Below are 27946 nucleotides of genomic sequence, written 5' to 3' on the forward strand. Positions count from 1 at the left end.
CATACTAGGAACATTTATTCCTAACCTTCAGAAGGAATTGGAAAAATTAGAGGCATTTCATATGTTTCGCCAGGTAAAAAAGCATTCCTAAGTTACAATGTTATTTGGTTTGAGCCAGTTCAGACACCGAAACAATACAAGGCTTAAAGGAGTCACCATGTGTGCTCTAAGAGGCTCATAATTCGAGGAAGGGATGTCTATGAGCCCAAGAAATACATAAAGGCCCCTAAAGATGGATCTTGTTTCTTTTGTAGGGAAACAAGACACTAGAAGAGGAAATATCCCTCTTATCTAAGAAGAATGGCCAAACCAATCATTCAGGTATCTATAAGATAGATCTTATACTTTACATGAAACACTAAAGTACTTGATAGTTTATGTTAATCTAATATTTATAAATGCTTACAGATATTCGAGAAGCGTAGGCAGCTAAGAACAAGCAAGTTAAAACTTCGCTCTCAAATTTTATTATTTATGCTTTGAACATAAAATACTTGTACTGTAAACAAATGTTTGTTTTTGATATGTTTGAATTTAGCCCGTGTAAATATGTATGTTAGTTAATTGATTAGATTATTGATTATTTATCAAATTGTTTTTTCATAATGATAGATTCTATAAGAAATGACTTTTGACCAAAACGTTATTTGAATCAAACATATCTATGACATTGGTATCTTTTTTATATAAACAAAATACACATATTCCAACATCAAGAAATGGATTTTTAAAGGAAAATAATGTAGTTTATTTGACATATATGAATCTTATTTATATCTAAACGATTACTAATTGTATATTCATTAAAGTATATAGAAAATAATTATTAAGGAACTATACATAGTGATGTATGACTTCCTTTCTAATAAATGTCTAGATTTAGCACCAAAAACTTAAAAAACTTTATTAACAATAACATTGATAAAAGCTAAATATGAAATTGTTTGAAGTTTTTAAAAACAACGTTCTGATACAAATTAGTAGAACCATCTAAATCCTTAGAGATAATCAAGGATAACATAAACCTTAATTACTATACTTTCTAATCAGTAGAGGTTATCTTCCTTTACACTTTTGGGATTATACCGTAATCATTATCACTTTTATCTTGAATACAAACACCAACTAATGAGTAGATAAAACACTTTCCAAGATTTAGTATGGAAAGGCTCCATCCTTATCTTACTTAATGTTTTAAGGTTCTGAAGCCTATACTAGACTAACACTTTTAAAACCAAAATCTACTAATTACATATTTGTCAAATATTCTAAATGGTTATTTAGATTATTTTTACAAACTTACCAGGAATAAGGTCTCTTATTCCTCTGAAGATGATTTATTAGAAAGCAAGCTTCTAACGACAAAGCAAGTGGGAGGGACATGGAACTTGAAGTAGCTTAAAAACATATCCTAATGTAGCAAGAGTTGGCACTTGTTCTAACAATAAATTGTTAAACATGAATAATAGCTATTCAGAAACACAAAATGCATGCATATATGATAGAAATCATATATAACATGAAAAATATGGAATCACTCATTGATGAGTTTTCTTGATAGTTTTCGATAAACCTGTTAACTATCAAAATGGTATATCATATTAAGAATCTGATAAGTGATTTAGGGTCATGAATACTGAGATGTAACCCGTGTATAATATTCAAGTATGGGTTTGATTAATATTCCCCCTATAGCAAGACTAAAAAAAGTAAGTGATTCTCTCATAAAGAATACCCAAATAAAGATCTATACATATTTAGAAAAACATGTTATAAAATTCTCTACTCATACTCATGTCATTGATAATAATTAAACCTTTTATCATATAGCTATGATTAGATCAACAAGTATATTATTTACCATAGCTATATATTATGATTATGAGATATGGAAAATATATTTCAATAAATCTGCTTTCCTTAATAGACACCTACTTGAAGATGTCTATATAGCTTAGCATGGAAGTTTTGTTAATCCAAATTATCATTACAAAACATGTAAGCTTTATAGATAAATTTATAGATGTAAAGTAAACATCTTAAAATTGGAATCATCATTTTAATATGAAAAAATAAAATATGTTTTTACATCAAAATAAAGATAACATATGTTTTTACTAAGAACTAGTGGGACCATAATGATATTCCTAATCGTGTATGAATAAGACATACTTAATCCTGAGAAATTACATTTACACTAGGCAAGGTTGTTTCACTTTGACTCAGAAAGTGTTTCTAAAATAAAAGACTTAGGAAAGACAATATACATTCTTTGAACGTAAACTCGATGGAGATAGATAAAGGTGAATGTTTAAGTTTTTAGTTATTATGCATTTGTTGATAATATCTTGAAAGAGATAAAGATACAAGATTCCTTTGAATGAATCTTGGCATTGCCACATGGAAAAATATCTTTCCTTAAAAGGATCTAGCACATAGTTTTGAGCTAGATAAAATGATTTATATTCTTTTTGCTTTGAAAAACATCATTTATGTCATATTATGCACAAGACCAGGTATATGATTTTACTATGAACATATCATATGATACCAATAAGATACATGTGAGATTCATTAGAAGACTATAATAAAGTTCTTAAAGTTTTTAAGAACCAATAAACTATGCGTTTTGATAACCAAAAACGATCTTAATTTTATAAAAGGATTTTAGTAGCAAACGGAAAACTTTAAAGATAACTAGTTTAGTTTTGGATCATGTTAACAAAACCACCAAGAGGATCCAAATACATGAACTAGAAAGATAATAACAACCATTGGATGTTTAAGAGATAACATTTGAAGCCTTTGATCCCACTTGTAATTGGGAGACGATGAAGATAGCAAAAATTCAAGAAATAATTTATGTACAATGTATGCCCCATCAAGAGTAAGGCACTTCGAATGCTAGTTTCCATCTTGGATGTTAGTTTTTCTTAAGCCTTAGAAGTATATAACAAATTTACCTTCAAATGAGAAGAAACTAAAAGCACCAAAACCAAGCACCAAGATTTCATGAGAGAGGATGAGGAAGAGCTTCATGCTCTTGGCCATGAACAGAGAAAAAGAGAAGAGTATCATTGAAAAACTAGCGAATTTGCAAGCCTCTACATTCCTTTATATAGTCCCATACCTGGATAAAAACTACTCCATAAAATACTATAAAGTATTACCTTGTAAAGTAAGCATGGAGAGCATAGGAGGGAGGTTGACAAGCTACTTCCCACATTTCCAGCCACTGTTTAAGAGAAGAGACAAAATGATTGTCTAGTTTATTTAATTAAATAAATGTGACAAACTAGTTATGTCTAAGTTAACCAAAGTGTCCAAAACTTCATACATGACTTATTAAATCATACTATATGATATAATAACTAGTTGTACTCTCGTTAATGATTATTTTCAAAAAAAAAATTATTCCCAAATTAAATACAAGATTTGATTAAATATTAATAATCATATTAATAATAAATATTCAAAATATGCCAACTTAATAAATGTATGACCCTATAGTATCATATGTTATTATAAATATCATTCAATAATGATTCTTTAGCATATAGATCTAAAAATCTTCCACTTGCACAAGATTCATTATAGATTGACATAGATAGTAGTTGGTGTCTAGGAATGGGCTACTACCCCTAACAACATATGAGTGGTGCCATCTCATTAACAACCAATTCAGGAGCACAAAGCTACAATTGTTACTTAAGGTGCGGTATCAGTTATTTCCTTATCTCAGACATTATATTGAACATACGATATGGATTACGATCAATCTCATTTAGTGTTCAAGTTTTAGTAAGGCCTTACATGTCTAACTCTCAAAGAATAAGTGGAAAAAATCCCATCTTGACTACATACACCTATAACGTATTTCATGTCATACCCAACGATGGCCCTTATAATTGCCTTTTACGGAACTGCGTTAAACCATGTCAAAGCACAACCATTACTACACTCAAGTCCTTAATATGTATCTCAGGTCAAAGAATACAAAGATACAACCTTTTATTAAACGTCACTTATGACTATGATCCAAAAAGTGATTTGGATGCGAGTCAGATCCAATACTTGCCTCATAGATGCTCCCATAACTATGAGCGATTATGGACATTTAGAATAAACCAATTATTCGAGGATTAAGCATGCTAATATAGAACATAACAGTTATCTAATGAAAGACTATATCCAATATATCAACTCATTACAAGATATGTGTTGGGTTTTGAGCATTCTAACACTCCTAAGTGTACATGCAACCCTAAATACCTTGGATCTATGTTTTCTCTATTATACATGCAAATAAGAACATCCAAGGTATTATCCTAATCTAGCAGACAAAACAATGAGTGTAACAAGATAGAATACATACCTCTTTGATGTAGAAAGTCTTCATGAAGCTTGAGTGCCTAGCCCCAATAGTGTGGAAGCCTCAAATGGAATCACAATCATCAAAACACTTAGAATAACTTGAGAGAGTTCTACACTTCATGAAATCGGCTAGCCCTTTTGTTACTCTCACTAGTGGCCGATTTTGTCAAGAATAATATCTTTGTATAGTGTTACAATTAGGGTAAATCCTTAATTGTCATTGTTTTCCATTTCCTTGGATCCATGGGTTCAAATACACCATGGAGCATCCATAGACCATCCTATGGGTTTTAGCCCAACTTGATTATCCATGGAGCATTAGCCCACTATATAAGTATGGATGATTTACACAATCAACCCATATATTTAATTAGTCTTCTTTTGATCACTTAATTAATCCTAGATTAATTCTTGATCAATACTAATTAAATAATCTTATTATTCTTATTATTAATACACTAGAACTTATAATATATTAATAACCATAAGTGTCTTATTTCTCTCATTATAGTCTATCCAAGTGCATGATGGTATGCAACCCAAATGGACCATGCCGGGTCGGGTCAAGTCTTACCAACTATAGTTATGGACTTAGACATTAATCCAACAATATGTTGCATTAATGTTCCAATATCCAAATACTAAATTGTTATCATTTCCAATTACTTAGAACAACAAGGTCCTATAGCACCAGCTTGAAGGATCTTAGTTAGGTAGATTCGACAAACTTGATGTGTATAAACCTTAAGAATACGGTGTTATATATATATATATATATATATATATATATAGAGAGAGAGAGAGATAAAGAGAGAGAGAGAGAGAGAGAAAAAACTCTTAAGAATGTTTTAGATGCTTAAATATAACTTAGATACTGACACTTGCATAATTGCATTATTCACAATCATAAATGAGCTAAACATTTAAGTATCTTCATATATAGTTCCAAGTGTTGTAAAACTTTCCGAGTTGGGCGATTACTCCTCCGAGTACTTGTTACTCGGCCCCTTACCGAAGCGAGTTACAATTTCCGAGTACTCCCTGATCGGCCCCTTACTAAACTAAGTAATGTTGTAAAATTCCATCAACTCGGTGATTAATATGTATAATATACTTAATGATTTATTATTTAACACACACATGTTATTATTACTAAATATATATCTTAGATTTTTAGTAATTATTCACGAAGTGAGACCATTATGTGTTTTTATAGATTTTGTGTATTCACAGGTATCTAATTTTGTTATATATTTCAATAAACTTATGATTTTAACTTGGTTTTGACTTATGATTTTGACATATATAATTTCCCTAAAAATATTTCTATATGAATTACCAAATTCGGGTACTCTTGAGTACTCCCGAGTACTTGCTACTCGGTAGTCGGTCGAACAGGTACCGAGTAACAAGTTCTACAACCCTGGTAGTTTCCCGAACAACAATGTATTCTAACTTTGATGTGTAACTATATTTTAAATATACATGGAAACACTATCCATGTAACTTTCTCCTTCATTTAAAATGAGGACATACCCAATTTTTATTCAGAATCATCTCAATCTATTTGGAACTTTAGCATATGTGTAACAGCTTAAACATATCTTCCTTTCAAATACTCTATATATCAAGAATATTTCTCTAGTTCTTCGTAAGTACTTTAGAATGTTTCTATAACTCATATCATGAATTCTTCTCAGATTTCACTTGTATTATATGACATTCTCTAAGCATATGAAATGTTTGGCCCTCATGCATAATCATGACATATATGATTAAACAATTGCAACAACATATGTAATACAATCATATTATCTAGTTCAAAACATTATACTAGGATTTTGAGGGATGCTCAAAATCATGTCATGTGGTATTGACAAGATAAACTCTCTGAGAGTCTTATATCTTAAGCTCTTCAAGATCCATGACAATTAAAGCGATTTTACTTAATATTTTAAGTCACCATGACCTATCTATATAAATCATTATTCCAAGAATTAGTATGTAGACTAGATATAAGACTAGGAATGCTACTGCACTTCCACTAGCTTTATAGAAAATACAAGAGTCATCTTGATTTTTTAAATAAATCACACTATGAAATTTTCTTATAAAAAAGAATATTCTTAAATTGAGATGTAGGCTTAAATCTAAAAAGATTTTCACTCATGTATGTTTTTTTCCTTGAAAACTCACTTAATCTTTATATTCTTAATATATTGGGGCATATTAATCAATCCCATACTTGATTATCTTACATGAATGCATCTCTAAGTGTTTTATTTAGTTTCTGATCAGCTATTGAATTAATTTAACTATAGATGAAAAACTTACTAGTTCCAAACTATGATGCATTTAGTTTATGGTTCTTTACCTCTTAAAGTTCCATATTACTCCTACTTAGAAAAAGAACATTCGAAGTACTTGTCTTCTATAATGACAATCAGTGGGATTATACAAACTTCATCCTTAACAATCATTTAGGGTAGTCTAAATAAATATAGTTGCAAGATGCTAGAGTGGTTAAGCTTAATGTCTAACATAAATTCAATAACTGCATACCTTTTAGATAAGGATACAACATTACATCCTTAGTCTAATGAAAGTATTTAATCTACTTGTTTGGTTGGAAATATATAATTCAATATATATTTGTTGTGGTGAGCATAACTCTAAAAAATTATATAAAGGAAATAGTTCTTTAAAAAAGCATCATATAGTAGACTCCAAGGTGTGATTTATCCTCTTTCAAAACTTGTACTATCGATATTCAGCCAGTGGCAAGGTGACCCACTCCCACTAGAGAATAGAAAAGCAACCTCAAACATCATGAGACAAACCCAACCAACCAGGTGATCCTATGTCACAAGAACTATAAGAAAGCAAGTGTATTTGACGTAATGAGATGTGAATTGATTCTATAACTCTTAAGATGTTCCAGAAGACTTGGTTTATAAAACTCATTTTCTTTATCACAAAAAAAATTTAATGATGATCTCATTAAGTTGTATTTCAATCTTCACTATGAAATAATTTGAAGCAAATCAAAATTTTCAACAATAACTCCAAAAAAGTCCCTTTATATTTTAGTAACTGAAATTCCTATAAAATGTAGGAATTCCAGTTAAATGAATGTAGGAGGATATTTAATTTCTCAATACTTAAATGAATGTTTTTTATGTGTTTCTTGGTTGTATTAAAAAATCCCTTTATATTTTAGTAACTGAAATTCCTATAAAAATTCAATTTTTTTAGATCAATCTAAATAGAAAATTATAAAGTCCAATTTGAATTATGAAATTGAACAATTTTATTATATCCGAATAGAAAACAACTGTTACATGTTCATATAAGAATATGTACGAAACATCAATTATTTAAATACTATAACAACACTTGTTATATATTAAACACGAAATACCATTCATTTGTAATCAGTTGATTATTTCTTCCAAAAGATCATCACATGATATCAATTATCTACGTTACATGCAGTATAAAATACTCAAGTGAATGATGGAAAAATAAATTGTTCTATCATATACATATCTACCTCGTCCTATCATTCTTCGTAAACTTGATGAGATAAGGGGAGCAGTTCCTATTTTTGTGTCCAATTTCTTCACTATAGAAACAACACTAATCATTTTGGTCATTTCTAGATTTATGGTTTTATGTTTTATTTTCCTTAACTAAACTATAGGTCTATTAGAGTACACAATCTACTTTACTTGATGAGACATCTTATATGTTTCATAATTATCCAAGACTTTCTATAAGTTAAGGGAAATTATTCAAGTATGATGTCAGACACATCAACATCATCACAATAATGCTTCCATCAAAGTGTCAAGATCAGATTGACTGGTTGGCAGAGGTTTATTTAGGACTAGGATCTTTCAGTATATATAATTCTATTTATACTTAAGGAAAAACCTCAAGGTATTATATATGTTATGGAAATTATAAACATCAAATATTAGTATATCTTGAAACTCAACAAGAGAAAGTTTTTAAAGGGGCATAAGAGTATTAATAGTTGTATACAAAATTCAACGATATTTGATTTAGTACTTTCAGTATTAAGTCTTTAAAAATTAATACATATTTATTTTTTCAAAAACATTAATTTAATAAAGTCTAACATCCAAGTAATGAAACAAGTAATGGTTAGGTGACATTTATCCCATCCACGTAATCTAACTCAGTAGGTAGCGATTACCAATGCCTAAAATATGTAATTCCTAGATAATGAGATCCTAAACAATTTTTATTTAACTTTTCATGTTTGATCCCATCTATGTCTTAGAGCCCTCATATGTAGGTGGCTTTTATCATACAAGATTCTGATAAAGTCTTCCTACTTGAAACAACGTCTAGCATTGCAACTAACTAGTGACTAGGTGATCCTTATGTTACTAGAAAATACAAAACCACCCCGAACATCACTAGACAATCCTAGTGGTTAGGAGACTCATCGCCCACTAAGACGTATAAACGATGTCTGAGTGTTATTCAAAAGGATGAATGACTTGTATTTTTAAGAAATGTTTTATATACAACTTACAAATAAAGTTATAAAAATATGGTCTCATAAATATTGCATGCATCCAACAATTCATGTACCCATTTGTAAAAATTATATCACTTCTTATAAAGTTTTTTAGGTTACAGATAAAACATCATTTTATTTATCATTAGCTGCAACCAATTATAATCTAAAATCTGATATTTAAAGTTTAGTCGTAGAATGCCTTGAAGAACCGATTATAGTTTTTCATTAAATTTCATTTTATACTTAGTACTTGGAGTTTTGGGTGTGTTCTGAAATCATTATTTTAAATCTCCTTTTAATAATCATAATCTTATGATTTTATGAATTTGAAACATAAAATTCATTTTATTTTATAAACTCAATTTTATACATCTTTTCGTAAAAGTTGTATTTTAATAAACCATAACTTAGGTGATGATAATTATGTTTTAAATCTTATTTGGAATGCATAAAATATAATACGAACGTGTTGTGTTAAGTTTAGAAAATTAATATCATATATTAAGTTTCGAAATAAAATAATCTCTGGTATTATTATTTTCCGTTACAAAGCTATAAACCGATTTCTAGTCCTTTTAAAAAAAGCTTTTATTTATTATAAAGAGAGTTTAGAAATGTTTAAACACTTTTCAAATCATTTTAAATATTTTAGATTTAGCAATTTAAAAGTTTTACTATAAAAATATTTTTGACAAAAACTCGATTTTAACCGCTAATCAGTAAAAACGTTTTTATAAATAGTCATTTAAAAACATCTTATGTTACATTTTTAATATTTTTTACTCAAACTCCAAGTGATATTACTTTATGATAAAATGTTATTTGACTTGTAAAAACAATTTGCATACACAAAACATAACATACAACAACCATAAAATAAACATCACAATCATGCATTAAAAAATATGTGTATAAACCAACCAAGTGTAGTGACACTTTGTGAGCCAACACAAAATGTCAAGTCCGTTCCTAAATGGACATTTAAAAGGAGCAAAAATCTTCTAGTAATGTTGTTGAAGCTTCCACTTTAGAAAACATCCATTGTTTGCAAATATTGAAAAGCTTCTTGCACGGTAAAATAATTCAGCAACATTCAACATTTTTCAGAAAAGGTTGTAGAAAGTGTTGCATCAGGACCAATAGTCGTTGTGGAAATTGCCAATAGCAACACCTTTAGCAATAATTTGAAAAAAGTGTCGCAATTGCCAATGCACACATCAAAGTTGCGAAAATTACCATTTTAGCCTTCAAAAATGGTTTTATCTTCATATCTTGTTATATTTTTTTACAAATAAATTATTCCTAAAATCTAATCTATTAGATACAAAATTAAAATGAAGAAAAAAAATCTATTTAATTATTACATATCATATGAAAAAATAAACATTACAACCATATGAAAAAATCAACACACACCATAATCTATAACTAGTTTATGCACATCATATATATATATATATATATATATATATATATATATATATATATATATATATATATATATATATATATATATATATATATATATATATATATATAAAGGCAACTTTATGCAACTAAAATTCATGAAGAAACTTCGTTGCATAAAATAAAAGTTATATATAAAACTAGTTGCCATATAAAATATATTTGGTATTTTTTTGTCGAAAGAAATGCCAACAATATTTTCCAAAACCAAAAGTTATCAAGAATTTAAATAAAATTTTATAAACATGTATAAGAAGGCTCTGATAGCATTGATGGGTTTAACAACCAAAAATGATCTTAATTTTATAAAACGATTTTAGTGGGAAACAAAAGACTTTAAAAATAACTAATGTATTTTTAGATCATTTTAACAAAACCACTAAGAGGATCCAAATACATGAATTAGAAATATAATAACACCCATAAGATGTTTAAGAGATAACTATCATCAAAAGTAAGGCACTTGGAATGCTATTTCTCATCTTGTATGTTAGTTGTTCTTAAGCCTTAAAAGTATATAACAATTATACCTTCAAAGGAGAAGCAAAGTAGAGCACCAAAACGAATCAACAAGATTGTATGAGATATAAGGAGGAAGAGCTTCATGCTCTCGGCCATGAAGAGAGAAAAAGAGAAGAATAGCATTAAAAAAACAAGCCACTTTGCAAACATATACACTCCTTTATATAGTCCCACACATGGTCAAAAGCTACTCCATAAAATACAATAAAGTATTATCTAGTAAAGTAAGCATGGGGAGCATGGGATGGAGGTTGAAAAGAAACCTCTCACACCTCCCATATTTTCGGCTATGGTGTAAGAGAAGAGACAAAATCATTGTCTAGTTTCTTTAACTAAATAAAGGTCACCAACTAGTTATTTCCATGTTAACCAAAGTGTCCAAAACTTTATAAATGACATATTAATTCAAACTATATTATATAATATCTAGTTGTCCTCTCTTTAATTATTATTTTCTAAAAAACAATAATTATTTCCTAATTAAATACAAATTTTGATTAATTATTAATAATAAATATTCAAAATGTATCAACTTGATAAAGGTGTGACCCTATAGGATCATGTGTTATTAACAGTATCATTTAATAATGATTCTTGAGCATATAGATCCAACAATAGAATGTATGTGAGTTAATCTATTTAGAAGATATTTATGTAATGAGCTAAACAAGATGCTAACTTCAAAAAACAGATAGATATAATTATGGATTATAATTGGATTATGATTTAATTATGAATAAAAATGAGTTTTTTTAGAATGAGCATCAAGCAAAATATAAGTTCACAATCTACTACAAAATTAGAATACACTGCTATTTTAGAAGATGCAATGTAATATGATTGGATGAATGAATTCAATGAAAAACAAAGTCGAGTCATTCAATTCATGGATCACCTAGAAATCTTTTATGAATTCAAGAGTATACTTATTAAATCTAAGAGACTCTAAATCACATCAAAACACCAATCATGTTCTCCAAGATACTTAACTATACTTCGAAAAAAGTTAAATGTCGAGATGATCGTGTTTGCAGAATCATAAAAATTGAATTTAGTTGGAACCATTAATAAAGTACTTCCTTTAAACTAAGCATGAAAGGCCAAGATTTTGTTGTAGGACTTTGTTATTATAGAAATGAGATTTGATTTGGATTTAGTATTTGGATAATGGAACATTGTGACAACAGCTATTATATTATTTTGATATATTAGGATATAATTAATACTTGTTGCACTCTATATTAACATCTTTAATCCATGAATAATCTGCTTATTCTAAAAGGTTCATAGTTGGTCATAATTGTCGGACCAATTATGAATTAAGATTAATATGAATTGGATTAGTTGGCTCTCATAAGGTACATTTCAGAGAACAAGTATTGGACATGACCCACATCAAGATCACCTTATGGATCACTATGATGAGTGATGCTTGATAAAAGGTACTATCTTTGTATCCTTATTATCTGATATACATAGTAAGACTCAAGTGTAGCGAGTGCTAGACTTTGATATGGATAAATGTTGTTCTTTGAATAGGTAGTTATAAAGGCAACTATATGGTGTGGTACACAAGAGGCTTATGTAATAAAGATGAGATTTGTTCATCTTATGTTCTAAGAGCTAGACATCTAACACGCTTTACCCAAAGTTGAACACCAAATGAGATTGATTGCAATCTAAGTCTCTTGTTCAACATGAAGTCACTAACAAAGAGATGAAATATAAACTAACTTTATACATCAATTGCAGCTTTGAACTTTTGGGAACTGGATTTTGATGAATGACATTCTTTGTCTTGTGTTATTGGGGGCAGTGAAATGTTGCTAGATGCTCACAACCGTCTACATCAATCTATGATGAGTCTTATGCAAGTAGGAGATTGAAAGATATTTATGCCTAAGAGTAATTATATAATGATATTTGCTAATGATATATGATCTTATACGGTTACACCTTATAGAAAGTTACTACTTACTGATTATTTATTAAAGTAATTTGATTATTAATCAATATAATCAACACTTGTATCTAAATTAGAAAATTATTATTTTTTGAAATTAATATTTTTAACAATAGTGAATGATTATTTCTAAGAAATAATGTCACAACCCCGAACCAGACGGCAGAAATGTCCGGGGGATTGTGTGTGACTTCATTGTTATAATATCATTACAAAGTATATAATTGACACATAACATCATCATCATCACACATGCAATATAAAAAGATTCATTGTTTACATCTAGTGTTGTATTGGAATATTACATGCCAAAATAGTAAGAGTATGATGAAACAAAATATAACACAATATCCATTAGGTTGTTTCTGTAGCGCCCCGATTCCAGGTATGAATTTAAATAAAGAATAATTGGCCTTATGTCCTACTCGGCGAGTTCGTTGCCCTACTCGTCGAGTAGCAGCGAGGAATAGAACGTGTGTTTAGTGACCTACTCAGCGAATCCACTAAGGTACTCGGCGAGTAGGAGCTGGCAGATGAAACCCTAAATTCTGTGGGTTTTACACCATATTTAAAGGATCACTGGCCTACACCAGCCTCCCCTTACTGCTTCTTGCCCTCTCAAACCCTAAATCGTGTGTGTGTGTTCTTTGGTGTGTTCAAGCTTGGAGGAGTAACCTTGGAGAAGGAAACACTTGAGGTAGAAAGGAAAAGCAAGGCCAGGAACTCATGGGAAGCTAAGGGATTTCCTCAGTCATCACTCGCTGGAAGGTATTAGGTTGTTCCTTAAGATCATTTTCTCTTTTGAACCTCTCGAAGATGGGTGTTATGAAGGGCTCTCCATGTTTAAGCTAAGATCTAAAGTTGTAACTTCAGATCTGGACTTCCCTTGACCTCTAAATTCATAAAGTTCCCAACTTGTTCAGGGATGAGACTCTCCCAAGGTGTAAAACTCCATTATGATCTTAGATTGATCATTTAGGGCCTTCAGAGCGTTGCATGTGCGTAAAGTTTGCAACTTTACGTGATAAACATGCCTTAGGAGCTTGAATCTGTAATCAAGGAGCTTGCCATGGCTTAAAAAGCATCTGCATGGATTAAGAACTGCAAGGACTCGCCAAGTTGAATGACAAACTCGGCGAGTCCGTTAAAGATGGCCATGAACTTGGCGAGTTGGATGAACAACTCGGCGAGTTCGTTGAATATTGCCTTGAAATCGGCGAGTTGTTAGAAGACTCGGTGAGTTGGATAGGGTTTCTTCCAAATCTTGGCCACGTATGAACTCGACGAGTTAAAAGGGAGCCTCGACGAGCCAATAAAGGATTTCACGACTTCTCGAATTCAGGAAGAAGTTGGCGAGTTGATGATCTGCACTCGGTGAGTCGAGTCAACATAGACTGTTGACTCTGACTGTGGACTTTGACTTGGACCAAGGGTTGACCAGTTGAATTCTGTTGGTTTCTGGTAATTGGGAGATTTATGAAGAATGTTGTATGATATACATAGGTGGTGGAGTTCGTGTTGGACCCGCGAGTTGAGCTTTCTTATTTCCGACGACAGTTGCGAGGTGGGTTATCCTCACTATAATAAGGGGTCTAAGGCACCAAGGCCGGCCCATTGGATATGATATCCTAGTAGTTGTATTATGTTGAGTACGAGTTAGTTATGCATGCTAGTTTGAAACGCTAGAGGGTAGGTCTGTAGGACTACCTGTGATACTGACTGATTGCATGTATGTGCATTATCTGTTACATGTTGATATGTTATGTGGGATGGGTTGAGGTTGCACTGCTCTGTGCGGTAGCCAACAAACCCTAGAGTATTCCAGATATGAGTTGAGGACCCGGTAGGCATTCCAGACTCATACTGAGGACTTGGGAGCATTCCAGATACGAGCTAAAGGCCCGGTAGGCATTCCAGACTCGTACTGAGGGCTCGGTGGCAATCCAGATGTGAGCTGAGGGCCCGGTAGGCATTCCAGACTCACACTGTGGGCCCAGGGGTATTTCATTCTGTAAAGATGTGGGCCCGTTATGTGCTATTCTGCTTAGTTCCTTATGATATGTTATGATGTGACATGGTTATGTGGATTGTATATGTATCGGTATTTTGGGGGTTACTCACTAAGCTCTCGGGCTTACAGTTTTGGTTTATTGTTTCAGGTACATCAGGGGATCGCGGCAAGGCGAAGGCATGATCGTACGGCTCCTCCTATTATGTTATGATTCTGGGAAAACTCTGACATAAATGTATTTTGAAAACAAAGTTGTAATGTTTTGATGAATTCGACATGTTTTGAAAGTTTAAATTTGGCTTAAATTTTTGGGTGTTACAAGTTGGTATCAGAGCCTTGGTTTGAGTGAATTGGAGGAACACTCGTGTGACTCCAGTCTCAAATCAAGGAAAGGATTTTCAAAATAATTTTTGTCAAAAAGGTTTTCAAAATAAATAAAGGAGGATGCAGGGCGTACGATCAACCGGAGCCAGCATGTAGACACCAAAATACCATACAAGTTAATTGGTTATATGATATGATTGAACAGCATGTTAGTGCTAGGCTAGGGATCTTCAGGGATTGCATGATAGAATTGTTTGAATACATGATGCCTGCTAGCCTAGGATTTTCCTTATGTGAGATTGACATCATTACTATAGTTGTCTAATGTATGCATCACAGTTGTACATAATTAAGATCTTATAGCCTGAGAATGTTTGATTTGGCCTTATGTTCTGTTCTTGTTTGACTAGGAGCTTGGATTAGGATTGGATATTCGAAAGTCTATAGGGTCCAGCGTTATGTATCGCTAACATACATTAGTGGTGCAGGGTTGGTAAAAGTTTCATGGATAGGAGGGATTGAGTGAGACCAGGAGGTCAGTTATGAGATATTTAGCATTCCTCTAGGAGTGAGGATTGAGTGCTCACCATGTTGTGCATATTGTTAGGGTGTTGTGGGATACTTGGGACAAATATGGGTAGGTGTTGAATGTAGTAGGGACCAATGCTACTGAAAGCACAAAACCTATACGCGTGTCAAGTAAGTCGCAATCCCTAGGGTTAGTAGGAGTTGGCTCCCAAAGATTTATATGAATTATCTGATATCTTGTGATATGTTTCAGAATGGTGATGACGAGGCGCTTCGTGGCTGGACTTGGTTCAGGATCAGGATCAGGGGATGGAGGCTAGGAGAGACCGACAGCACCTGAGCCGGTGGTGCAGATGGGTACAGAGGAGTTGGATGCTAGGATTCGAGAGATCTTGCATGATGAGGTTGCTGCTGCATTTCGGGCTCAGTTACCGGAGATGATCGGGTCGATCAAGACCACCATGGTGGAGTATTTTGATGAGCGTTATGCAGGCCTTGCAGAGACAGCCGCCGCAACAGCTGTATCAACTGTATCAGCAATGGGAGGAGCAGTTGGTAGAGGTTTTCAGTAGAGGGACTTCGATAACACGAAGCCCCCTACTTTTGATGTGATGCAGGATCCCATCAAGGCTATGAGGTGGATTTCATATGTGGAAGGGTGTTTCTTCACCTGCTCGTGTCCTGCTGACCAAAAGGTCAGGTGTGCTCTGAACCTCCTTCGGTCTGGGGCCAAGGACTGGTGTAGACTTGCAACTGGGTCATACTCTGATGATCAGAGAGCTGTTGTTACTTGGGAGCAGTTCAGGGATATGTTTCATGCCCGTTACATTCCACGGGTTGAGCGCGATCGATTGTCACAGGAGTTTTTAAGTTTGAGACAGGATGGGGAGTTGGTGACAGAGATCACACGAATGTTCACTGAGAGGGCGATGTTTTACCCGATGTTTGCTTCAGAGCAGGCTCAGATGACCCGTTATCTGAGCATGCTCAAGACGGATATACGTCAGTTTGTGTCTACCCAGCGATGTGATACTATTCTAGAGTTGCAGGAGGCCGCTAGATGGCGTGAGTTGGAGATTGAGCAGCAGTTGAGAGAACAGCGGCAGGCCCCGACACATTCTCAGTCGGTGCCGAAGCGGTCTAAGACCGCTGATACTAGGACTGGGGGTCAGCAGAGCCGCACATGTGGGAAGTGTGGCAAGGGTCATTCTGGTGTGTGTCGAGCTGGTAGTGGATGCCACAAGTGTGGAAAGGAGGGGCATTACACGAAGGACTGTCGCCAGGCCGCTCCATTTCAGAGTATGAGGTTATGTTACCTTTGTGATCAGGTTGTCCATTTGAAGGCCAACTGCCTGTTACTCGCCACCAAGCCGGCGCGGGCTCCAGCACTGACTACTTTGAGGATCAAGGATGGGAGACCAGTCAAGGCAGAGCCTCCAAAGGCTCACGGTCATACCTTACAGCTTACAGCGGAGGATGCCAGAGCAGCACCGGATGTGGTTGCTGGTATGTTTCTATCCATATCTCGTTTTTCTATATCTGTTGCATTCTTATCTGTTGCACCTATGGTTAGGTATGTTTTTAGTGAACTCCTTGGCTGATTTGGTCTTATTTGACTCGGGGGCAAGTCGGTCCTTCGTATCTCTGACATTTAGTAGGGGGTTCAGTGCGCCAGTGGGCAAGTTAGAGTGTCCGTTGCGAGTGTCTATCGCCAACAAACACGGGATTTCTACGTCTTTAATTTATCGAGGGTGTGACTTGGAGATTTTTGGGGTGTAATTTCCGATAGATTTGATTCCAATTCCCATGGAGGAGGTATGCGTGATTGTAGGAATGGATTGGCTCAGTCGATTCGGTGCCATGATCGACTGTGTGGGGCAGCGTGTAGTAGTTCGAACCCCAAGTGGGGGAGAACTGATTGTATATGGCGAGGGCACCAGAGTGGGATCAAGGTTTTGTTCAGCTGCTAGGGTACGACAGTACATTCAGCACGGGTATACAGGTCATCTAGTGTATGTGATAGATACGCGAGCCAGGGACCAGATTTCGGTTTCCGACGTACCGGTGGTCAGGGAGTTCACAGACATATTCCCGGAGGAGTTACCAGGGATACCTCAGGAAAAGCAGGTCGAGTTCTGGATCGACTTGGTGCCAGGTGCGCCCCTATTGCTAAGGCGTCGTACCGATTAGCACCGCCAGAGATGTAGGAGCTGTCATCGCAGCTGCAAGAACTGCTAGGCAAGCAGTTCATTCGACCTAGCAGTTCTCCATGGGGAGCACCGATACTTTTCATCCGGAAGAAGGATGGTTCGCACCGGATGTGTATCGATTACCGGGAGTTGATAAGTTAATGGTGCAGAACCGTTACCCACTCCTGAGGATAGACGATCTCTTCGACTAGTTACAGGGTGCATCTTGGTTTTCCAAGATAGACTTGAGGTCTAGGTATCATCAGGTCAGGGTCAGAGAGGAGGACGTGGATAAGACCGCGTTCCGAACTTATTATCGACATTACAAGTTCGTGGTGATGCCGTTTGGGCTCACCAATGCGCCAGTGGTATTCATGGACCTGATGAATCGGGTCTGTAGACCGATGCTTGATCGCTTGGTCATAGTGTTTATAGATGATATCTTGGTGTATTCCAAGACCCGAGAGCAGCATGAGGAACATCTGCGAGAGCTGTTGGGAGTTTTGAGACGGGAACGACTGTATGCCAAGTTCTTCAAGTGTGAGTTTTGGTTACGGGAGGTCGAGTTCCTCGGACATCTCGTTAACCAGGAGGGGATTTTGGTCGATCCAGCCAAAATCGAGGCGGTTATGCAGTGGGAGGTTCCGAAATCTCCCTTGGATATTAGGAGCTTTCTGGGATTGGTAGGGTACTACCGGAGGTTCATACGGGACTTCTCCAAGATCACAGTGCCACTCACTCGTTTGACAAGGAAGGGAGTGGATTTCCTATGGGGTCCCAAGCATCAGAGGGTGTTTGAGACCCTCCGTCAGCAATTGTGCGAGGCTCCAGTATTCACACTCCCGGAGGGAGTCGAGAATTTTGTGGTATTCTGTGATGCATCCATCACAGGTTTTGGGGCGGTCCTCATGCAGAGAGGATGAGTGATAGCCTACGCATCGCGGCAGCTGAAGCCGCATGAGACGAGATACCCTACGCATGACTTGGAACTAGGGCGGTGGTGTTTGCCCTCAAGATATGGAGACAATACCTCTACGGGATCTGTTGTACCATTTACACGGATCACAAGAGCTTGAGACATATCATGGATCAGCCGAACCTGAACATGAGGCAGCGCAGGTGGCTGGACATAGTCAAGGACTACGATTGCGAGATCCTTTACCATCCCGGTAAAGCGAATGTAGTGGCCGATGCTTTGAGCCGGAAGTTAGTAGGGTCTTCCACCCCAGTAGTATGTATGAGGATAGCAGTGGATTCTCCGCTGGTGGGCTTGATCATAGATGCCCAGGTTGAGGGCATCCATCCGGAAAATTGGAAACTGGAGAGGATGAAAGGCAAGAACTCCCAGTTTATGGAGGATAATCGGGGACTATTAACCCAATGCGTTCGGGTTTGGGTCCCGATGACAGGTGGGGTTAGGTAGACGGTTATGGAGGAAGCTCATAAGTCTCACTTCTCTATTCACCCGGGGGCCACCGAAATGTATCGAGATTTGAGGTTGAGCTATTGGTGGCCATGCATTAAGCGGGAAAAGCTTGGTACGTTGAGAGGTGCTTGACCTGTAGGATGGTCTATGCCGAGCATCAGAGGCCGGATGGAAAGCTGCAGCCCCTAGAGATTCCCATGTGGAAATGGGAACAAATCACGATGGATTTTATTACCAAATTGTCGAAGATGGCAAAGGGGTTTGATGCTATATGGGTCATCGTGGATCGATTGACCAAGAGCGCCCATTTCTTGGCTATACGAGAGGGCTCATCGGCCAAGAAATTGGCTGAATTGTATGTTCGGGAGATCGTGTCTCGCCATGGGTTTCCTATCTCCATTGTCTCTGATCGGGATGTCACGTTTACCTCCCACTTCTGGCAAAAGTTTCACGAGGATCTGGGCACTCGGTTGCACTTCAGCACAGCACTCCACCCGCAGATTGACGGACAGAGCGAGCGGACTATTCAGACCCTCGAGGAAATGTTGAGGGCATGTTTCATTGATTTCGGTGGGATCTGGGACTCTCAGCTCCCGCTTGCGGAGTTCACCTACAACAACAGCTATCATTCTAGCCTTGGCGCCCCGCCATTCGAGCTATTGTACGGGCGGAGATATCGCACCCCGGTCTGTTGGGGCGAAGTTGGACACAGGGTGATGGGTAGTACGGAGGTAGTCTTGCAGACTACTGAAAAGATCCAGCAAGTTAAACAGCGCTTGCAGACCACTCAGATTCGACAGAAGCGTTATGCCGATAAAAGCCGATCCGAGTTGGAATTTCAAGTGGGGGACATGGTACTCCTGAAGGTCTCACCCTGGAAGGACGAGATCCGCTTCAGGAAGAGGGGAAAATTGGGTCCCCGATATATCAGGCCGTTCAGGATCATTGACAGGGTTGGCAAGGTGGCTTACAGGCTAGAGCTGCCGGAGGAGCTTAGTCGGATACACAGCACTTTCCACGTTTCGCAGCTACGAAAGTGCATCATGGATCAGGAGGCGGTGGTGCCGTTGGATGATATTCAGGTCGATGAGCGCCTGAATTATGTGGAGAGGCCCGTGGTCGTACTGGTGAGAAAGGTGAAAATACTAAGGAACAAGGAAATACCTTTGGTGAAGGTACAATGGGAGCTCCGGAAGGGGTCCGAATGGACGTAGGAGGCAGAGGCAGAAATGCAGGAGCATTATCCGGGACTGTTCACCGTAGCAGACTTCGAGGATGAAGTCTAGTTCAAGTGGGGAAGAATTGTAGCGCCCCGATTCCAGGTATGAATTTAAATAAAGAATAATTGTCCTTATGTCCTACTCGGTGAGTTGGTTGCCCTACTCGTCGAGTAGTAGTGGGAATAAAACACGTGTTTAGTGACCTACTCGGTGATTCCACTAAGGGACTCGGCGAGTAGGAGTTGGTAGATGAAACCCTAAATTCTAGGGGTCTTACACCCTATTTAAAGGATCATTGGCCTCCACTAGCTTCCCCTTACTGCTTCTTGTCCCTCTCAAACCCTAAATCGTGTGTGTGTGTGTGTGTTCTTTGGTGTGTTCAAGCTTGGAGGAGTAACCTTGGAGAAGGAAACACTTGAGGTAGCAAGGAAAAGCAAGGCCAGGAACTCGTGGGAAGCTAAGGGTTTTCCTCAGTCATCACTCTCTGGAAGGTATTAGGCTATTCTTTAAGCTCATTTTCTCTTTTGAACCTCTCTTGGATGGGTGTTATGAAGGGCTCTCCATGTTTAAGCTAAGATCTGAAGCTGTAACTTCATATCTGGACTTCCCTTGACCTCTAAATTCATAAAGTTCCCAGCTTGTTCAGGGATGAGACTCTCCCAAGGTGTAAAACTCGATTAAGAGCTTAGATTGATCATTTAGGGCCTTTAGAGCCTTGCATGTGCATAAAGTTTGCAACTTTACGTGATAAACATGCCTTAGGAGCTTTGATCTGTAATCTGGGACCTTGCCATGGATTAAAAAGCATCTGCATGGATTAAGAACTGCAATGACTCGGCGAGTTGAATGACAAACTCGGCGAGTCCGTTGAAGATGGCCATGAACTCAGCGAGTTGGATGAATAACTCGGCGAGTTCCTTGAAGATTGCCTTGAACTCGGCGAGTTGTTAGAAGACTCAGCGAGTTGGATAGGGTTTCTTCCAAATCTTGGCCACGTATGAACTCGACAAGTTAAAAGGGAACCTCGACGAGACAATCAAGGATTTCACGATTTCTCGAATTCAGGAAAAACTCGGCAAGTCGATGATATGCACTCGGCGAGTTGAGTCAACATAGACTGTTGACTCTGACTGTGGACTTTGACTTGGACCAAGGGTTGACCAGTTGAATTCTGTTGGTTTCTGGTAATTGGGAGATTTATGAAGAAGGTTGTATGATATACATAGGTGGTGGAGTTCGTGTTGGACCCGCGAGTTGAGCTTTCTTATTTCCGACGACAGTTGCGAGGTGGGTTATCCTCACTATAATAAGGGGTCTAAGGCACCAAGGCCGGCCCATTGGATATGATATCCTAGTAGTTGTATTATGTTGAGTACGAGTTAGTTATGCATGCTAGTTTGAAACGCTAGAGGGTAGGTCTGTAGGACTACCTGTGATACTGACTGATTGCCTGTATGTGCATAATATGTTAGATGTTGATATGTTATGTGGGATGGATTGAGGTGGTACTGCTCCATGCGGTAGCCAACAAACCCTAGAGTATTCCAGATATGAGCTGAGGGCCCGGTAGGCATTCCAGACTCATATTGAGGACTTGGGAGCATTCCATATACGAGCTAAGGGCCCGGTAGGCATTCCAGACTCGTACTGAGGGCTCGGTGGCAATCCAGATGTGAGCTGAGGGCCCGGTAGGCATTCCAGACTCACACTGTGGGCCCATGGGTATTCGAGTCTATAAAGTTGTGAGTCCATTATTTTCTGTTTTGCTCAGTTCGTTATGATATGTTATGGTATGACATGGTTATGTGTATCGGAATTTTGGTGGTAACTCACTAAGCTCTCCGACTTACAGTTTCAGTTTATTGTTTCAGGTACATCAGGGGATCGCGGCAAGGCGAAGGCATGATCGTACAACTCCTCCTATTATGTTATGTTTCTGGGAAAACTCTGATATATAAATGTATTTTGAAAACAAAGATGTAATGTTTTGATGAATTCGACATGTTTTGAAAGTTTAAATTTGGCTTAAATTTTAGGGTGTTACAGTTTCGTTCACCCTGCTTCAACGTTTTCCTTAGAAGATAAATTATTTTGAAAAATGATCAACATAAAAATGTTGGTGAGTTCATAAGCATGTTTGTGAAAATGATTTGTATAACTTCGAAAACCACCAGAAAATCCGATATTTTCTGGAAACTGTTTAGTATGTTTGTGTCAGATGTTGTATTAATGCATGTATGTTTTTTTTATTTGACTAAAAGAGGTAAAGAGAGTGTAGAGGGAATGTAATGAGCATGTAAAGAGAATGTTCCCAGACTACCCGATGTTGTCTGTAAAAGAGAAAGCTGTCATACCAACCCCCAAGGTTGAGTACCCGTACAAAAATGTTTCTGAGTAATCCAAGAGAAAAGAGAATGATCTTCCGTAAAGTTCATAACGTTAATTACTCTAAGCGATCCGTCATAACCATACTAAATAATGACAATTTCTCCTATCTTGGTGTTTTTGGTTGCCGGTTTTGATTTTTCATTATAAGGTCTTCGCCACCATAGACTGAGTTAGTCTAACTGTAACAAACAGCTCAGGTGTAGGGTGTCATCCCCGTATAGATCTATACACAAATCCACGCTCTACCTCCAAGAGACTCTAGTTATAACTACAGGCTACGATCGTACACTTAATAGGTGCCAACCGACAAAACTCACTAGATCCTTAATCGAATTTACGCGAAGAAAAGTATAAACACATTCTAGGCCCAATGAACCATGTAAGTGAACCACTAAGGCATCACTAAACATGTAAATCATTTCAAGGCCCAATTGAAATCAGATTATATAACATGGGCCCGAAATAAATATATATATATATATATATATATATATATATATATATATATATATATACATATACATACATATATATGCGTATATATATATATATATATATATATATATATATGTGTGTGTGTGTGTGTATATATATATATATATATATATATATATATATATATGAAAGGACAACTAAGACCCATGTCACATGTAAGGTAATTATAGGCCCAAATAGCGCACAAATAGTCTCCAAGGTCCGTCGCACATATTAATGGGTCAATGAGGCCCAATAAACATATAAATAGTATACATGACCTATCACACATAAAAATGGACCACTAAGGTCCAATAACCTAGAAAATGATCAAATTAATCCGTTTGTTAGTTTATCATTGATTTTGGTTCAAGTATTCACTAAAATAGCATAAAGGTCAACTTTTTGTAAAAATGACGTTCTTGGCCCAATAAGCCAAAAATTTACAATTAAGGCCAAATTTTGTAAAAGTAACATTTTTGTCTTCGTTTTGTTCAGAATAACATTTTAAACCGATTTTTGTCAGAAATATCATTTTTGGCTTCATTTTTGTGAAAATACACATTTTTCTGATTGTTGGAAATTTTGTAGAAAATCATCGTAAATCGAAATTTAGATCCGTAAATTCTGGAAGTTTGGAAATTTTGTCTACTTTGTTCACAATTGTTCTCATAATTTTTAAAGGCTACTAACAAGTGTGAAATTGCTTACCTTCACAGGCTGGTCTGAAAGTATTTCTAATCTGATAGGCAGTTTTGTAAAATTCTCCAAAAATTGTAGAAAAATCGTATGAAAACATGAGAGTAGTCATTTTCAACGTAGAAACCGAAACTTGTTGCGTGTAAAATAGTTTTGAAAAATATTATCATTTAGGTGCTCAAAACAATTCAAAATTGGACCAAAACTTTCCTGTGAAAGGCTGATTTTTTAGTTTAGTTTATAGATCTTGGAACACGACACTCATTTTTACTATTTTAAGTATATAAATCTCAGATCTACTAGTTTACATGTATTATATGTGATAACAAATACTTTTCTCAAGGTTTTCATGTAGATCCAAATGATAAACCTAATATTCTTAACATATTTTTAGATTTATGAAATAAATAACACATAACAACCAAATAAATCATGAAAACACACATATTCATGCATACACAGATAGATCTACACAAAACAAATTGTATTCTCCCCCAAAACAAGGTAACAATCGAAAATAGGGTGTATGAACTGACCTTTGCTAGGATGTTTCAGTTAAGAAGAAGAATGGAAGAAGACGATGCGATTTTTGGTCTTAACAAGCTCCTTGAGAGGTTTTTGGGCTTGGATGGGTTCTAAGATGCAAGATCACGAAATTTCATGTGTTAAGAGGAGATTTTCGAAGTAATCTGGAAACTAAACCATGGATCTAAGCAAAAATTTACCAAGGATGATGATTTTGGTGAAGAATCCTCTTCAAGCTACACCCAAAAATTCAAAATTTTGAAGGCAGAAGGAGGTGATCTAGAGAGTGTTTTGAAGATGTTTGAAATGAGAAATGGAGGTGGGTGGTGGGTGTCTTGGCCGAGGTTAAATAAGAGAAGAGAGAGGGATAGTTTGAGGCGATGTTTACATGGATACCCACCATGCAAACATGATGTGTCAATGCCAAATAAATCCTCCATTCTTTTTTTTTTACACAAATATGTATAAATATCTTTATTGGGCCGAGATTTTTGGGCCAAGAGGTTAGGACTTGGAATAGCTTGAGCCCATTAAACTTTAGTTAGGATTTTTGGAGTCTAATCCTAAAATATTTCGGCCCATTGGGTCTTTAGTGTATCTCATGGCCCAATAGTATAAAAGAATGGGTTCTAACGTCTATTAAGGTTAATTGGAGTTGTTATGGCCCAATAAGGCCCATTAGGGATATAATGAATCATTCTAGACCCAAATGGTCCAAAATGTTATAGATTTGTGAATTGGGTCCATTAAGAATCCAAGTAGGGCTCCTAAGTCCAAAATAATTGAATTGAATGCTTATTGGTCTATCAGGTCCAATAAGGAAATCCTAGTCCAATATGGACTTAAACCCCGGGATTCTTAGGGTTTTCAACCGTTATTTGAACCTGTGAGATGTATTCGAATGAGCATAGAACATGATATTCTCTCAGAGTACAAGTTATTACACTAGGTGAATGATTGCATGAGAGTAGAATTTCCTAGCAAAAATGCTAGTTGTGACATCATCCCCCCGTTAAAGGGAATTTCCTCTCGAAATTATTTTGAAAGTTAGGTTCATGAATAAGAGTAATAGGTGAGGGTACTTCTGCTTCATCTGGTCTTCGTGTTCACATGTGAATTCCGATCCATGCTTGGCGTTCCGTCAAACATTCACAATTGGAATGTGGATTTGTTTTGTACATTTTACTTCCCTATCCAATACCTCGACTGGTTCTTCGACGAACAGGAAATTCTCGTTTATTTCGATATCTTCTAAAGGAATGATAAGAGTTTTTCCTAATAGGCACTTTTTCAGATTCGAGACGCTGAACACAGGGTGTACGCTGCTGAGTTCGGTAGGTAGCTGCAGCCTATAAGCCATTGGACCAATCCTGGTAAGGATCTCGAACAATCCAATGTATCGCGGGTTCAGTTTTGCCGTTTCCTAAAGCAAATCATTCCTTTCTAGGTAAAGACTTTTGATAGCACCCAAGCTCCAATTTGGAATTCCATAGGTTTTCATCATTTGCCAGCATAACCCTTCTGTCTGTCTAGTGATGCTTGAAGTCGAGTTCTGATTTGGATTATCTTTTCTATCGTTTCGCGAATGGTTGTCTAGTCCCGTGAGAGTACTGACGAGTGATCTGCATTTATGACCATAAAGAGGCTAGAAAGGAGCAACCTTAATGCTGGTGTGATAGTTGTTATCGTATGAGAATTCAATCAAGGGCAACTGGGTATCCCATGACTTGCTGAATTCAAACACCCAGGCTCAGAGCATGACTTCGAGTGGTTGAATGGTCTGTTCACTTTGGCTATTGGTTTAAGGGTGGTATGCAATGCTCATGACTAGCTATATTCCCATAGCCTTCCGAAGTAACTGTTAAAATCTTGAAGTAAATCAGTTATCCTGATCCGAGATAATAGATGTTGGTTCTTCATGGAGTCTCACGATCTCCTTGATGCATGTCCATGTTATTCTTTCCTTCTTGTTTGATTCCTTTATTCATGGGAAATGAGTAGATTTGGTTGACCTATCAACTATCACCCAGATAACTCCCATCTCAACTCTTACAACAATAAGCTTTGTCCTTCGACTTTGAGAGTTTTATCCATCCAAGTAGTGCTTTCTTCGCGATATTCTCCGGATTTGATGCTTTCAAGGCTGGTTGTAGAAGTTGACAGTGTTTTGTTCTTCGTTGGTGAGCAGATGAGTATGTTATCGATTTAATGAAAAGGCTGACTAGGAATGGTTAGGAAAACTCGGTTCGTAGGGTCCCTGAATACCGTGGGGGCATTCGTTAGACCGAAGGGTATCACAACAAATTTGAAATGGCCATATCGAGTATGAAAGGTAGCTTTTGGAATGTCCTCTTCTCAGACTCTGAGTTGATGATATATGAATCTTAGCTCTATTTGGAGAAGTAACTAGCTCCTTAAAGCTGGTCAAATAGGACGTCAATCCGAGAAAGTGGTTATCAGTTTTTGATAGTGAGCTTATTCAATACCCTAAAATCGTTGCACATTCTGAAGGATCCGTCTTCTTGACGAAAAAGACCAGAGCTTCCCAAAATGTAAGAAGCTTGGTCCGATGGATCCTTTGCTCAGAAATTTTCTTGATTGACTAGATAAGTTCTGAATTTCAGCAAGAGTCAACTTATAGGGTGAATTGGCAATTGATGTGGTTCCCAGTATGAGGTCGATTTGAAATTCGACCTGTCTCTCTGGGATATTCCCGGAAGTTCTTCGGGAAATACATCCGGAAAATCTCATGCTACTGGAATACCTTGTATGCTTACTTCTTCCTTGGTCTTGTCCACAACATGAGTGAGGAAAACATAGTTCTTCTGGTGCAGGCACTTTTATGCCTTGATGCACTAGATAGGATGAGGATTGGCACCAGGTTTATCACCAAGGATTATTAGAGTTTCGTGATTGGGAAAGTGAAGGCAAACGGCCTTCTCGCGACACATAGTATTAGCACGATGGGGGCTTAACCCGACCATGTCGATTATCACATCAAAACTCCTAATATTTACTGGAATTAAATTTTATTTGAAATGAATGGTTGTTTAGTGTTAAGGTGTACCCTACATAAATATCCTAGGTTGATTCGGTTTTTCCCCATTATCCATCTCCACCGTGAAGGCTTCATTTATCTTCTGGGGTTGTTGTTTTAGTAAGTGCTCAAATTCATTACTAACTAAGCTTCGCTCAACTCCACTATCAAATTAGATGCAAGCAAGAGAGTTTTGAAGTGGGAACGTACCAGTAACAACCGTCGGGTCTTGGACTGCTTCGCC

The sequence above is a fragment of the Lactuca saligna genome, chromosome 5, assembly GCF_052625555.1.
Source record: "Lactuca saligna cultivar CGN05327 chromosome 5, ASM5262555v1, whole genome shotgun sequence".
NCBI lineage: Eukaryota > Viridiplantae > Streptophyta > Magnoliopsida > Asterales > Asteraceae > Lactuca > Lactuca saligna.